We start from the raw sequence: 16,995 nt of genomic DNA, 5'->3' as shown, positions 1-16,995 counted from the left end.
ACTTAATATCGTTGGCGTTGGAAAGGAACAAGAGTAGATCAAAGGAGGTCTGATAAGAAAGATGATAGTGGCGAACTGGCATAAGTAAGTTGAAGAAATACCAGACTCAGCTAGGGCACTCGTGGTCACCAACCTAGACAGTCCCCAGGTTGATCTCTCTTACGATAGGCAGGGAGGGTAATGCATGCCACACCCACTATCGGGATCACAAACTGTCTTCCAGTTCCTGTGGAATCAGCGGTCACTAGCAGGTTTTCAAGTCTTCCCTTCGTGTGCCGAACTCAGTAACCATCACCATCACCACTACCACCGTCACCACTTCAGAACGTATAAACTAGCCACTGTTCGTTGAGTTCTACAAGATTAATGTTGAAGAACTATTTACACATATCCGTGACGTGTCAATGCCGCGTCAGTTCAGCTTCAATAACATCCCTGGCGGCTATACACATCTGTCGGTATAGTTTTCGTACCTGGAAGTCAGTAATTTTCGAGAACTACACAGACATGAAATTGCCAGAAGAAATTCTAGACGAAGAGGAAAAGAAACAGCGTTGGTGGAAGAACAAAATTGGGTTCATGAGGCATGAGAGAATAGAGTGTATGGTGGAAAATGCCTTACCCACTTTAAGGAAGTAGATGATGTCGAGACGAATTTGTTTAAATATTTCCGAATGTCTGAACATTTTGTTAACATTCTGTGATATCAGTTTCGCCCAATAACTCAATTTGTTTTGTGCCATCTCTCTGGATTTAGCCCTCTTCGGACCGAGAGAGTTGAATTCGGGAGATGGTGGGTTCGAATCCCACCGTCGGTAGCCCTGAAGATGGTTTTCCGTAGTTTCTTATTTTCACACCAGGCAAATGCAGGTAGTGTACCTGAATTAAGGCCACGGCCACTACCATCCTTATCCTAGCCCTTTCTCAGGCTTGCGTCACCGAAAACGTTCGATGTATTCATGCAGAACTGGATGAGAACCATCCCAAATAAAACCCTGGTTTTCTGGTTAGTTTTCTCTTCTCGTCCCGGAATTTCTTCATTCTTTCGGTGAGGTTCCTCTAACCAGATGCCCTTGGCTATTTTGGTTACCGAGCTCGATAGCTGCAGTCGCTTAAGTGCGGCCAGTACCCAGTATTCGGGAGATAGTAGGTTCGAACCCCACTGTCGGCAGCCCTGAAAATGGTTTTCCGTGGTTTCACATTTTCACACCAGGCAAATGCTGGGGCTGTACCTTAATTAAGGCCACGGCCGCTTCCTTCCCACTCCTATCCCTTTCCTGTACCATCGTCGCCATAAGACCTATCTATGTCGGTGCGACGTAAAGCAACTAGCAAAAAAAAAAAACTATTTTGGTTTCCTGGAACCCTTTAAATTCACCAAAACTTTCATTGAAAGAAACTCTCTATTCCAGATCACTTTCAGATTTATTCCAACTTCCTCCAAGTCTTTTCTCTTCAACCCATTTTGTTGTCGCCTTCATTTCCCTGATAATTCAAGAATTTCTTTGTCAGTCTGCTCATTCTGAAAAGTTGCCCTAAATCCTTTTCCTCCTGCAAGCATCTGTAATCTTCTCAACATTTCTGTACACATCGTCATTCTTCCTCTTCTTCCCTATACAGCGGTACCTCGATCACTCGAATCACCTCGGAAGCTAAATTTTATTTCGAGTTACCGAAATTTCGACTTACAGAGAATATCGTTTCTGAGCATGTATAGCTTATAATTGAATCCTACGTACCTACGGGCTTATACTGAATACATTATTGTTAACAGTACTTAAAAATATACAAACTCTATTTTAATGCATCACTTCAATTACAACACTTATTATAGAAACTTTTTTTTAAAGACAGGATGCAGTACATACAGTAGTGAAACAAGAAACATGCCTCGGTTAACACCTTTGGGAAAGAAACCGTTAGTCTCTTCTGTTTGTTACTGTTAACCTCTCCTCCCTTCACGTTGAAACTTCTCGTCAATACCACGCAGCCGAGATTCGTAAATGGAGCTTGTCATTCGCGACTTCGGGCGTTGCTTTCGTTCGTCACCGGTAATCAGGGTGCGAAATCGCGGCGGGGGGGGGGGGGGGAGGGAGGGATTTCTCCCCCCCCCCCCGACGATTTTATCTCAAAGGTCCCCCCCCCCCACTAAAATTGTCCGGGAGGGATTCTTTCATTATAAAATAACGAGGAGAATGTAGAACACATACAATTTATTACTGAAATTCATGATTTTTACTGTACATATTTTCATAAAAACATCAGCAATAATTCAAATGGCTGCCAGACCTTGAGCAATAAAACAACGCAGCAGTGGCGGTCCGGACGTGCAGCCTATTATTCATGTTTCACTCGGACAAGTCCATCTGAAATTGCTCTAAGTAGCTCGAGCTTACACCTCTCCTGTATAGTTGGGGACAAATCATGACGATCTCGCCTCACACCACTACTTTCCAGCGGCAGCTCCGTGTCTATTAGTGACTATAGGATTTACTACATTTAGTGCAGCCAGAGTTGCCAAATCGGCTACTGCACTGTACACGAACTACAGACAGTGAGGAAGAAAGTGGTTTGACAGCCTCTCCAAAACAAACAAGGAACACTTAGAACTGATTAACTCAGCAGGGTGCAGGGTGTGATTGACTACTGGCTTCCAGTTCGCTTCTAGGAACTAAGGCCGTCGTGTTTTGTCCCCAACTATACTCTTGGAGATGGTGTGTTTCCGATAGGTGGCCAATAGGACAATATTCACTTAAGCAGTGTACAAACCGACAAATTTGTTCAGTCAAAACTTAGCCCTGATAGACGAAAGGTTTGTTCCAACAAGCAGTCTGCGTACGGTTTGGTATCGATTCATGAACTGATGTAAGCGCATGCGCGAGCTATGTACTCGTTGGGAACCGTCCCTAAACAGCAGTCTGTTGGAACGGTTCGTGTACCGTCAATGAAAACTACAATGCGCATGCGTTCACAATTACGCGGGAGATTCCTGTTTGAGGATAAACAAACAGCTGTTCTTGTTAATCTCTGCTAAAAAAAACTTGTTAGGTCTACTCAGTGGAAGGTAATTGGCAATAAAATGACTCAACTAATAAAATAATAGACTAATGGACCTGTTTCTAAAATACTTTGCTTTACTTTATTCCAGAATTACGTGAATTTATAATTTTACCACGAGTACTGGCAGCGTAAAAACCGATGATGTAGACGGTTCTATTCAGAGGATAACCATGTCACCTAAAAGCAAATACTGATCACATTTTTTCCTTCTAAATTATTGCCAAGAGATGAAATTCTAAATGCTCTGCTAGTCCGGCCCCGGGGTGTAAGGGGCAACGCGTCCGCCCGTCACCCGGCGGCCCCGAGTTCGATTCCCGGCCGGGTCAGGGTTTTTAAATTGTAATGACGTCCTTTGTGGCGTCCTTAATCTTCCTTTCCTCACACAGAACATTCCACACTGCCGCCATTCCAATTACACGCAGGTTCATACACTATGGTGCCATTAGGGGCAAAATTCCACATGGGTCGACGCCCCGAACAAATAGCATTAAAAAAAATATTCGGAAACACATCCAAAATTTTTCGCCTGTGGTCACAAACAGCTTGCATTCATTAATTCATTAATAGTAACAGTGGTTTATTATGAAGACATTATGTTGATAAATAAAATATAAATGTATGGAATAGTGTCCTTTTCTATTTATGTAAGAATCAGGATCATTTACAGGCTTATCAATTTCAATATGACAGCCACCTATGGCACCAATGACACCTGGAAATCCACTTTCCCTGAAATGTTACTCATTATTTACTTTCTCATCTTCTGTAGGCCAAGTGATCACTTTTGGAGATAAGTTGCTAATGAAGACAGTCAATCGTTTGACAGTTCTATGTAGAGAGTTCAAAGAAATGTCAAACCGACCTGTAACACCCCGGAAACTTGAAGTCTGATGCTTAACCTCCAGGGTTGGCTTTTCCCTCGGACTCAGCGAGAAATCCCACCTCTACCGCCTCAAGGGCAGTGTCCTGGAGCTTCAGACTTTGGGTCGTGGGATACAACTGGGGAGAAGACCATTACCTCGCCCAGGCGGCCTCACCTGCTATGCTGAACAGGGGACTTGCGGGGGGATGGAAAGATTGGAAGGGATAGACAAGGAAGAGGGAAGGAAGTGCACGTGGCCTTAAGTTAGGTACCATCCCGGCATTTTCCTGGAGGAGAAGTGGGAAACCACGGAAAACCACTTCCAGGATGGCTGAGGTGAGAATCGAACCCACCTCTACTCAGTTGACCTCCCGAGGCTGAGTGGATCCCGTTCCAGCCCTCGTACCACTTTTCAAATTTCGTGGTAGAGCCAGGAATCGAACCCGGGCCTCCGGGGGTGGCAGCTAATCACACTAACCACTACACCACAGAGGCGGACATTATTATTATTATTATTATTATTATTATTATTATTATTATTATTATTATTATTATTATTATTATTATTATTATTATTATTATTATTATTATTATTATTGCTATTTTGCTTTACGTCGCACCGACACAGATAGGTCTTATGGCGACGATGGGACAGGAAAGGCGTAGGAATTGGAAGGAAGTGGCCGTGGCCTTAATTAAGATACAGCCCCAGCATTTGCCTGGTGTGAAAATGGGAAACCACGGAAAACCATCTTCGGGGCTGCCGAGAGTGGGATTCGAACCCACTATCTCCAGGATGCGAGCTCATAACTGCCCGCCCCTAACCGCACGGCCAACTCGCCCGGTATTATTATTATTATTATTATTATTACTATTATTATTATTATTTCAAACCTGACTCAGTGCAGAAAGTTTTCCATATTGGCCAGATTGATGTTTATACTGGTCACTTCCTTCATACCGTTCTGCAATATTTTCCATTATCTCCCTACTGACGCGAAAATGCTCCTTGAACGTTTCATTGTCATAGCGAGGTACTGTTTCTTCTATAGGCGGACAGCGAGAGAGAGAAAGAGAATTTTGGTTACTAAATTATGAGTTACTCGTGCATGTAGTGAAAATAAATATCATTTAAACATAATTGCAAACATGTAAAAAAAAAATAACTTGCCTAAATAATCTTCATTTTTCGCTTTTGGGATATTGTAATATATCCCTAGATCATCTTCACTGGAGTCCGTGTTCATAAGATCATCATCAGAATTTATTTATTTTATTTATTTATTTATTGGTTATAGAATGTCCCAGTGAGCTAGTGGCTCAAGGAACCGCCTTCAAAATGGTCATGCATCGTTCTCGTTTTTATCTCGTGCCTCTTACTGTTAGTGTGTAGTCAAATATGACTTTTTAACTGTATAACTTTTTAACTTTTACTGTATAATTGTATAACAACGCCGAACTTCTATTTAATTTTACGTGTAACGTGTCGTCTGCTCGCGCCAGAAGATACCGACCAGCTGTTCACGCTTCACCAAGTGACAGCTAGGACCACAATGCACAGCTCACACTTATTTTGATGTACTGCGCATGTCACTGACGAACAGTACTTGCTCTGGAGCACGAACTGCTTTGCCAATCCGCAAACTGGTTCATGAACGGTCCATAGTCTGTTGGAACAACCGACTCCGAGTCCGCGTTTGAGTTTGAAGTTTGTTGGAACGCTCTTTCCGTACTGCGCATGCGTCTGCCAGTTTGCAAACTGTCCCCGTTCTTGTTGGAACAAACCTGAAGTTTCCGCTAATAAAGGAATAAATCAGGACAAATCGCGCAGCACCTGGCCTTTCTTAAGAAAGTGGGAGTCTCTCATAAACTTCTCGGTTATAGCAACAAAATTCAAACAAAAAGATCTTAAATTTACATTTTCTGGGGAGGGGGTAATTAAATTACAGGGGAAATTTATACCCCTCCCCCCGCGAAATACTGCCTGAAATAAACAATAGTAGTTAATTCCTATGTTCCTCCCCCCATTTCTTTCTGATTTCGCACCCTGCCGGTAATTAATTCACACCCGAGAAACAGCGAGGCTTTGCCGATTTTCCGATCACGAGAAATTTTAGTTTTTCGGTTCCCGTCATATTAGATCCCAGCATCACTGTAACCCTTGCATTACGTGTTAACTGATCCTCCCAAACCACAAATGCCATATTGCACAGTTAATGTTGCACAAAATTCGAGTTAGAGAGTCTTTTTTGGTTCAAGGGAGGAAATGTTTGCTTCGAGAAATCGAGAAATTCATGTGACCGAGTTTTGAGTAATAGAGAAATAAATACACGTTAAAAATAGGACAAACGGCCGGGAAATTTAAGTTGCTTCGAGATACTGAAAATTCCAATAATGGAGTTTCCAGATATAAAGGTTCGACTGTATCATCTCTCATCTTCTCTTCCGAGGACCAGTTCCAATTGTTGGAAAAATGAAGGTATCGGTAACAGAAGGAGAAGTATCACGAAGGGCGTGAACATTACACATTCGTAGACCTCGCAAACCTTAAACCGTTGGGATCGGAAAAAACAAGAATTGACCAACGGAGGAAGGATAGGAAAGATAAAAATGAGAAAGCTGAGAAATTCAGTTGAGGCAATGCCAGACTCAGCTAGGGGAACCGTGGTCGCCAACCTACCCTGCCAAGTTCTTACGACAGGTAGAGGATACCGCGGATGTATTCCACCACCCCCAACTAAAGAGGAATGTAGTCTCTGATCTTTGCGTTGAGGGAGTTCCCTCTGCCATTATGCCTATTCTTAACTAACCTATTCATTAGTTCTATGTTTATGGCTCATCCTGTATTAGATACTTTTTCAAGCCCATTTGGCTGAACCCATTCCTCAATATTTAAACGGGCGTGTTGGCCGTGCGGTTAGGGTCGCGCAGATGTGAGCTTGCATCCGGGAGATATTGGGTTCGAACCCCACTGTCGGCAGCCCTGAAGATAGTTTTCCGTGGTTTCCAATTTTCACACCAGGAAAATGCTGGGGCCGTACCTTAATTAAGAGCACGGCCGTTTCGTTCCCACTCCTAGCCCTTTCCTATCCCATCGTCGCCATAAGACCTATCTTTATCGATGCGACGTAAAACTAATTGTAAATATATCTATATATAAATCTGTTTCTAAGACAACGATCACGTGGCGAATATCAAATAATATCGTGAAGCGAAATACAGGATATATAAATTTCAGTGACAGTTCGTGACACTTAATAATAATAATAATAATAATAATAATAATAATAATAATAATAATAATAATAATAATAATAATAATAATAATAATGCCCGCCTAGTGACCATGATCGTTAAGGCATTGAAGTCTGAACGGTCTGACACCGTGGTTAGCCGGTTCGAATCCTGTTGGTCGAAAAAATGTTCACCATTAAAATGTTAGTCGCAGGGTAAGGGAGGTGGTGGTATACAATTTCTTATCACTAGAATGCGTGTTAAAGCCTGCATTAAATTCCAAACCTCTCTGCAATGCTCATACGGAGTGAGGGCATATGACGCTGTTGATGGTGATTCGTCCGTTGGATGGAGACGTTTAAGCTTTGACCTGACCCCTTGGTGCTATTCGACAGGGGTAGGCTATGTGCCGACACAGGGTGTCACCCTCTCCCTTCCTACCATCAAGTATCACGTCTTTCATTTAATCTCATTGACTCCTCTGATGAGGTTCACGTCAGGAAGGGCATCCGGTCGTAAAAACCCGCCACGACAGATTCATCTCACCTCATACCCGACCCCGTAAAGAAACAGCGGGTTGGACAAACAAACAATAACAAGAAGAATAAGTCATCTCCGTACAGGCCATGAAGGCCCCTGGAGGGGTGGAAGGTAAAGGCTTCCACTATCCCTAACCTCGGTACTTGATGGGGTAGAGTGGTTAGCTCTACGCCCGGCCGCCTTTGCCCCCAGGAATTAACCTGCTACTCATTTTTGGGGTAGGCTGAGTGAACCTTAGGGCAATGTGCACCTCCGGAAGTGGAAATCTCGTTTCTTAAATTTTACGACTTCCTGACGGGGAATGGAACCCACGTCCTTCCAAGTGAACCGAGCACGCCTTTACCGCCTCGGCCAGGCAGCCCCAATAATAATAAAAATAATTCGATGACACTGGCTGAATAGAAATCTGTTTCCAAGACAACGATCACGTGGCGAACATCAAATAATATCGTGAATCGAAATACAGGATAAACGTGATGCAAATACAGAAGACCTACAACCTATAGTTCAGTTCTTATGAATTTCGACTTGTCATTTGAGCGCTGCATTTTGGCGGAGGCTAAGTGAATTAATAAACAGCCAATCATAAGCAGCCGATCGCTCCGATAGAGTGCGTAAGAACCTAGTTGCGGTTACCAGTGTTGTCGATCTGTTTTTACTATAACCACGTGCTATCAGCTGTGTGTTGTATTGTGCTCAGTTCTTTTCGCGGTCTTTGTCAGTTCACTCGGTCATTCTTGACAAAGCACCAATAATGACGACTAGAAAGATTGAGTTGACTGAGAGCTTGAAAGAGCACAATATTCGGTTCGCGATGACATGAGAAGGGGGATCTCGTGCATCTTGTGAAACGAAACAAGCCCCAGTACCCAGTTTTACTTGGTGGGTGAAATAGCCAGGAGGCGTGGGCATAAAGTTGTTCGCCTCCGACCATATCATTGCCATTTTAACCCCATAGAATTGATTTGGACCCAAGTGAAGAATTATGTAGTTGCGAATAACCGACTCTTCACAGTTTCAGAAGTTGAAAGTCTTCTTTGGGAAACTGTAGGCCATGTAAGTGCAGGTTGTGAGAGACAGTCCGAGATAAGTGGGGCTTGGGAAAGCATCACAGACGACTATGTTTAAGACGTTATTATCTCGTTACGGTCAAGCGAGAGTGAAACCTCAACAAACGATGACAATGCCGATAGTGATTCAGAAATGAGTCGTGTGTACCCTTTGTAGGATTCTTCCTTGCTTAGGAGGAATGTAATCTATTAAGCCGGGAGCACACTGCTTCCGTTCCGTTCAGTTCAGCTGACCTTGGATATTTGGTTCACGTGTAATCAAATATCCGGCCGCCTACTGCTTCAGTTCCGCACGCTTGCTTGCCCTCACAAGCAAAGTTGACGGAAGACGGAAGGTAGACCCCCACCTTGCGAGCCTCTGGCGAAGTGTTTTATTTGAGTTCAATGAGTATGATCAATGAAGAACTGCTGACTGAAGTTGTAAAGTGACATCCTGATATCATGATATGGCAAGGAGAAGATCAAGTCAATCGGCAGGAAGTGATAAGATGCAGCAACTCTGTCCACGGTTTCTGTGCAAAGAAAGAGACTTACCTCTGTGGCCAAGGAGTTGGACAATTTTTTAACTGACAAATATGCAAAAGTGGATAGAAAGCCCGCGGATTCCGAAAAAAAAGTTTTATGAAACCGTGGAATAAACAGGGAGATATTTTAGTCCTCTGCTACAAATTGAATTTAAATCTAAAATAACTACTCTAGTGACGGAATATGACAGACTGTACACTGACTTGTAGTATTATACAATTGTAATTACTTTGACCATGTAGTATTGTTAAATAAAATATGAAAGGAAATCAATAGTTACTTCATGTTACTGCTAGTCGCTCAAAAGGTGAAATTGGTTTTCTGAAATTTGATTTTTTATTTATTTTTGAGGAAGAACGCCTAGCAACTCAAAAACTTGAGAGAGTAATATTCTGAAATATTTAAAGAAGTTGTGCTCATCAAGTAGCAAGTCCGGAAAGTGATGGTAATATTCACCACAGTGTTCCCTTTTAAAATGTATTTCATGTATACAAATCTTCTCTTTTCTCTCTTCTTCCTCTTCTACTTCGCAATCTATAATTTCTCTGTCTTCGGACAAAGAGCTCGACATTACTACAGGCGCTGTTCCCAGCCGTGTTCACTGACAGCTTCCGAAAGAGACGGAAGGTATGTGCGGCAGACGAACTGATACGCGGGAAACTGAACTGAACTGAACCGAGCGGGACGGATGTAATGTGCTCCCTGCTTTAGCAATGCGAGCTGTTCTAGATGGTGAGTAGAAATTTAATTTTCTTGCGTTTTGTCTGTTCGAGCATTGATCTGTTTTTATCTTATAGCTTTATCCTAAATATGCTATGTGTTATTGTTCATCTTATGTGAGTTATGCATGTTGCTACAAAGAATTTTGTATCTGGACTTATTTTCAAGTATATATTGCGCCGTTCCCGCGTCCAGGCATGGACACAAGAGATCCTGACTAGCTCTAAATTCAATTAATCCGGTGACTGAGTTTTACGGGTGTGAGTTCCGTAATAGAAGAACGCCCAGGTCGATTAATGGAAGTTTCTAACTAACGCAGAAAGACGTCTCTTACTCGTATCCAGTTAGATACCATGCTCGTATTAGCTCTTATAGAAATTGTCGTCGCTTGAAACTACTACAGTCTTACAACTAATTCTTATTCTAAGAACACAGAGAAAGAATGTTTAGGTTTCACTATTCCATATTTATTTTAAATATTAAGTCAAATATTCAAGAAAATTATCTCCAATTTTACCAATGAAATAGTTCTTGAAATGAGTGACTCACAGCCAACCCTATAGTCTATATCCGTCAACAACATTTCGGAAAAATTACATCTTCCGAACTCATCCTAAATAAATGTCTTCTCGGATCATATTATTTCCTTTCATAAGCCCATTGATCTCCAAAATCATAAATTATTAGAATAAATTCTATGTAACATCTGGGAAACTTTTGAAAAAGCTATGTTTTCCTTCGTATACAACTCACCTACAAAGCTGGGCGATAACAAAATAAATTAATGTGAATACAGATAATGGTATTTACATGTGCCATACTGGCAAGAAAATAAACATTAAAATCAAGTATACTAAGAATATAGGATGCATCCTCAAAGAAGAAAAATAAAAATTGTATTAACTACTATTTACAGTATTTCTAGTGATACTCTCTTGAGAAAATAAAGAAACGCTAGTAGAATTGCCGAGTTAATGTTCAGTCAAGAAATGGAGTTCAAGTTGTCTGAATCAATTATTCTTGGGATAAGCATTAGGGGCCTAGATTCTGTTAGTTACCACCTATTCCTTACTCTATAAACTGTCACATCACTAAATTTTCACCGACTGTTTGTCTAGATGCAGGTTTAAAATTCTCAATAAAGGCTATCACAAAGCTCTTCTTCCTTTGATTTGACAAGTACTCTCTTGTATGTTTTACATTTTAAACATTCACTTCCGCCTACTTGGTTGCCTCTTAGACGCTCATATTTCCTTGTGTCACACCATAAGCTAAGCTACGTCCATTGTAAGTCGTAATCACCCTACAAGCAACGTTATCGCAAGATTTAATTTATGAACTTAAGGTAATATGACCTTAGCTTACTAATTATCAGACTACGTGCGTACATGGTTGCAAAAAGAAACGTCACCACACATATCATATGTAGCTATCATAACACATACTATCAACGGAAAATCTACTTGGTCAGAGGACACAAATAAAAAAAATAATTCACCCGTGAAAATCTATGTCACCAGTGATCAGCCTATTAGGTTGAAATTTATCCAGAAATAAAGTTATACACCGTGAGAGTTTTCAAGATCATCCTAAGTAAATCAGTGAAGGCTCAAATCTTATCTTGAGTACATATATGATTCTCTAGGTAATCCTAACATGGATAAAAAACATTGCACTACTCGTCTCGAGATCATATCCTAAGCTATGTACAATGCGTATGATCCAGCATTATTACATGGAATTGGCGAGAATTCTGTGACACTCTCCGAAACATAATTTGAAATGACTAGATCTCACTTCGCACAACTATGACTATTTCTCTCTCGAAGAAAACAATAAATACCGCCATCATAAATCATTAACATCCTTATATCATATCTATGACGCGTTAATTAATACTCATATTTCATATATAACAACTCTTTCACTTCATCATATGTAAATCACGACCTTAACTTGCACATCAACGTGCCGTGACATTCATAAAATGCCTACTTTATTTACTACAGTCATAGTGCCAAATTTAACATGAACTTGGAGTAGAATACTGCCATATTCCTTCACAAAACACATCCTATATACGATCTCGAACTGATTGACATTGATTAAGTTAGGACACACACGTATTAATGCCAACTTCACTCTTTACTCAACACTGGTAATAATAATAACTCTAGCTATCTCTCCTCACATATCACTGGAAAACATTACGATCGGAAAATCACTTGGTGACCACGCCTACAAGTGGAATTAACATACCATATGGATGAATACCTACTTCCAATCACATCAGCAAGACGTTTATCTACGCACTGTCTTCGCACAAAACAAGCATCAACATGCAATAAAGGAAATAATATACTCTTACTTACGAAAACGACTTAGGTAATGGACTTAGCTTTGCTCAAGATGGTCTCGATGTTTCCTCATCTCCGGTCATCTGAGATTAGGATCTCGTCATCTGGTTCCTCCACAAGTGGTCGGGTACATCGTAGCTTCTCGACACTGATCACTGGTCATCCGGGACAGCTAACATCGTATCGCCTTGTCAGGATCCAAGCAGCATTGCCTTGCTTCCTTACAGACCCATGGTGGAGACTCGTGCGTATGAAACAGAACAAGAATAGAATATTTGATTCATTGCTGACATCTTCCAATTAATATATCTCTTGCGTTGCTCAGATTGCATAGATTTCGTTAGGGTACAGTTGATCCAATAAACTAGTTCCAAATCGACTAAGACAGATGTTCTGTATATATTCCAATTTGAAAATAAATTTCTTTCCGCTATCTTTTTGTTGGCGTAAATGCACTCAACAACTGATCAGTAGGTGTCCTTCAACATTAAACAGTATCGGGAAAATTTTATTGAAGCCCTGCGCCACTTCGTGACGTAGTTCTACTGTAGTCTATTTATCTCTTTTTTCTTTTTTACGTATTTAATCTTCCGCGCAACGATTTAATCTTGATATCAGCTGATTGGCGTGTAGTCGCGAATTATCTTTCGTTTCCAACTTATAATCTTTAGCTCCGCTGGATAATCCCTTTCAATCTAGTCTTGAGTCTTCTTACAGCTTCGAGTTCAGATTATATAATAAGTGATGAGCACATTTTTCTTGAATAATGGTTTTAAATAATGTCCATTTGTCATTTTTTTCAGCGCCTTCTATACGCGGTTATTTCCGTAATCGACCGATGAAAGGACTTACATTTCGGCCCGTACTGACGTTAAATGCATTTTATTTGACATTTTGATCGCAGAGACTCCATCTTTGTTCCTACAGCTCTTATGAAGAACTGTGAAACGGCACATTAAATTCCCGTTCGTGTTGTGTGTTGTGAATCAGCTGTTTGTACTCGTAACAATTTGGTACCAATATCTGACTTCCGGTTAACTGTCAAGTTGAAACTCGTAGAAACAGAACTATACATACCCGTAACACATCGACAAAGCACATATTCTGTATGCACTGTCTAATTGGTAATAGGATATCTACTCCACCAAGCACAGCAAATTCAGTACTAACGTGTATGTATTCTCCCTCATTTTATGCTTTTTTTTTTTTTTTTTTTTTTTACCTTTCCACAAAGGTACTTTATGTCTGAAATCCCGACTGATGTCCATGCAGAATCAACGAGATTCGTTGCCAAATAACAGTAACTAAAGAACGCATTCCTTATTTCACATCCACACAGCCAGCTAGCGTGCTTATAAAGTGACGGATTTGGTGTTTACCCGACAAAATCAATTTAAACTCAGCCACAGATGCCCAGGAGAGATTCTGTGTACTCTGCCATCTAGTAGGCCTAGAGTAAAACGGAATGTCGAAATTGACGAGCAAGCAGCCAGATGGCGCCAAATTAAAATGTCTGCACACGGTAGCTTAGGCCATGGTGAAATTATGTTAAGTGTTTTTGAAAAAGCGCTGGGACGGCGCCCGAAAGCCCTTCATGCACGAACCACCACTGTCAAATGTTTATGTTCTCTTGGTTTTTTCAAACCTTCTATGCACAAACTTTGTGATCATAAGTAACGAAAGTTGTATGTGGTTCAAACTTTCCTTTTCAAAAATCTCATCCAGGGCGAGGAGAAGAATTCGAACTGCGATGTAGAGATGTAAGCAGACCTGACCTATCCGAACTTATACTGTACGATTACATAAGTGAAGAGGGACTCACTGACATTGGTGGTGAGTAAGGGAAAGTGTCGTCGTGGTAACTTTCACTCTCGAGGCAAAGTGATTCAAGTTGAACTTTCGCCGCCTTCTACAAGGACACGTACCCCTTCCTTGTACCTAATTTGTCTCGTCTACACTTCTTGCCGTTCCAGAAACTTTGCACAAGAAATGGACTGTTCTTCTGGAAATAAATTTCAACCGTCTCACCCTTTAGATTGTAGCTAGTAGTAGAGCGTATTGGTAGTTGCATTAAGTCGGAACCGACACATTTGAGGTTCAAAAATGTCATTTTTATATCCTTTTTGTATCAATTTTTGAATTTTGTTGATGATGGTGATGCTTGTTGTTTAAAGAGGCCTAACATATATGTGTTTCACTCATGTTATGCTTTTTTTTTACAATTTCACCAAGGTGCTTTATGTCTGAGACGCCGATTAATGTCCATGCAGGATCAACGATATTCGTTGCCAAATAACAATAACGAAAGAACGCATCCCTTATTTCACATCCATACAGCCATTCAGCGTGTCGATACATGTAATACTTTCCACGTTATAACCTAAAGAGTGCAGGCCCCCCGCTCACCACAGCCTTTTAAATTCTAGAAGCTTTCCAACACTTAAATGAGTTGGTCGCAATTTTTCTGTAAAACTTGTTTTTCAAATCTGTTACCCTGATAACCCCCGGAGTTTTCAAGATACTCAGTTACAATTTTGGATTCCTCTGCAACGTGTAGAGATGAACAACCCATAATTAAACTGAAGCTTTGTCTTTTACAGTTCCTTTCTTAATCCGTTTACCCTCCAGGACTCAGGAGGGATCTCACCTCTACCGCCTCAAGGCCAGTGCCCTGGAGCGTGAGATTTTTATCGGGAGATACAACTGGAAAGAATGACCAGTACCTCGCCAAGACGGCCTCACCTGGTATGCTGAACAGGGACCTTGTGGGGGGATGGGAAGGTCGGAAGGGATAGACAAGGAAGAGGGAAGGAAGCGGCCGTGGCCTTAAATTAGGTACCATCCCGGCATTTTTCTGGAGGAGAGGTGGGAAACCGCGGAAGACCACTTCGAAGATGGCTGAGGTGGGAATCGAACCTCACTCTACTCCGTTGACATCCCGAGGCTGAGTGGACCCCGTTCCAGCCAACGTACTACTTTTCAAATTTCGTGACAGAGACTGAAATCGAACCGGGGCCTCCGGAGATGGCAGAGAATCACACCAACCACTGCACCACAGAGGCAGAACTTTTAAAGTTTAATTTAACAAATATATATTTTTAGTGGAATTTAGAACAACATTTTTATGCTTTAAAATATTAAAACTCAAGCTACCAGGGCTTGTCGATACAACAATGGTAAGCATATTTTGAAAAGAATCATTGAAAAATATTCATAAATATTATACAGCTGCCAGTTTGAACACCTGATTGTCTGTAATAACAATCAGTACGTGAGATTTAAATGTATGGTCATGTTGGAAAGAATTGTGTATTTTCCTGATCAAATTTCATTTTAGTCACCCTTTTTGCTGCTGAGAAAGAAAATGTGTCATTAAGTGTGTTTTTTAATCGTTAAAGGTGTTGATCCGCCCTTAAGGCAAGATTATTCATTCTGTGGCCTGCAAGAATATGCAATTAAGAATATATATTAAAAATCAAATATAACGTGAAAATTAAGGTAAATTCGTAACTCGTTTTGGAAGGCAGTTCAGCTCCTTAGCGTAGGGACGCCGTTTTCAATTTTCGATCGGGTCGGGGATTTTAGTCGTCTAGCTCGGGGACTGGGTATTTGTAATCGCCTTAGAACACATCTTCGTTTACATAAAACACGTCATGCCACAAATGATCACGCAAGTGGAGGAGACATTCAGCATCCGGCGTTAGAGCTGAGCTTAATTTACATTAGTGCTGACCCCAGAGCCAGGAAGGCGTCTGTTAAGCATGCAGCCCATCCTTGATAACACTGGTCAACAAAGAAATACAAGTTGTCCCTTTGCTTAACGAAATAGTCAATTCCAAGTAAATAGGAATCAAGGAACATGAATATGACATCAGAACACTTCTGTTAGCTATTCATTTGAAAATATTTGTATGTACATTTCTAAGTCATGAACTCAAAAACATGCTCTCATCCATTTACCTATTCACTGGAGCGTTTATGTCACTTATATTTTCGTTTGTAGTCTGCTTCTGAAGCATCTCACACTACATTCCAACAATAGTCTACAAACATGGACGAGTTAAATTGCCTTCGTGGCTCGTTGGGCAGCGCACTGTCTTCTCACTTCTGGCTTCCGTGCTTCAAATCCCGGTCACTCCACGTGAGATTTTTGCTGGACAAAGCGGAGGCCGGGCAGCTTTTTCTCTGACTACTCCGGTTTTCCCTGTCATCTTTCATTCCAATATTATTTCACTTGTCAGCCATTAATCATTGCCCCTGAGGAGTGCGACAGGCTTCGGCAGCCGGCACAATTTCTATCCTCGCCACTAGATGGGGTCTTCATTCATTCCATTCCTGACCCGGTCGAATGAGTGGAAACAGGCTGTGACTATGGATTTTCACCTTTTCTTTTCTCAGTGCTCAAATGTCTTGATTGAAATGCTCCCCATGCGCGTCACTCAGTAATTGCTTGGAAAGAAGTCAAGATAAGAAAAGGGGATCTTTAGTGACGTATTACAATCTCTAACACTTGGGATGTCCTCAACCATGGAGATTTACTACACATAAATTACAGCAAATGTGTAGTACGCATGGTTTATCCTTATTTGTTTTACAGTTCAAGTAATGGTAATATGCTGCCTTTATT

The 16,995-nt window shown here is 41.2% G+C and overlaps 1 protein-coding gene across 2 annotated transcripts in view; it reads left to right on the top strand.

Annotated features, from left to right (window-relative positions):
- LOC136876365 (sodium-independent sulfate anion transporter) overlaps window positions 1-16,995 on the top strand; it is an 812,595-nt gene that overhangs the window by 509,050 nt on the left and 286,550 nt on the right. Inside the window, exon 4 of one of the 2 annotated variants that reach the window (XM_067150256.2) lies at window positions 9,853-10,023. The exons of the other annotated variant lie outside the window; for it this stretch is intronic. The gene's annotated coding sequence lies outside the window, so the exon portion shown is untranslated. The remainder of the gene's footprint in view (window positions 1-9,852; window positions 10,024-16,995) is intronic. 2 annotated transcript variants of the gene reach the window in all.

This window comes from Anabrus simplex, chromosome 6, assembly GCF_040414725.1.
Source record: "Anabrus simplex isolate iqAnaSimp1 chromosome 6, ASM4041472v1, whole genome shotgun sequence".
Lineage (NCBI taxonomy): Eukaryota > Metazoa > Arthropoda > Insecta > Orthoptera > Tettigoniidae > Anabrus > Anabrus simplex.
Note: the sequence above shows the minus strand (reverse complement) of the source record. Positions and strands in the feature narration are given on the sequence as shown.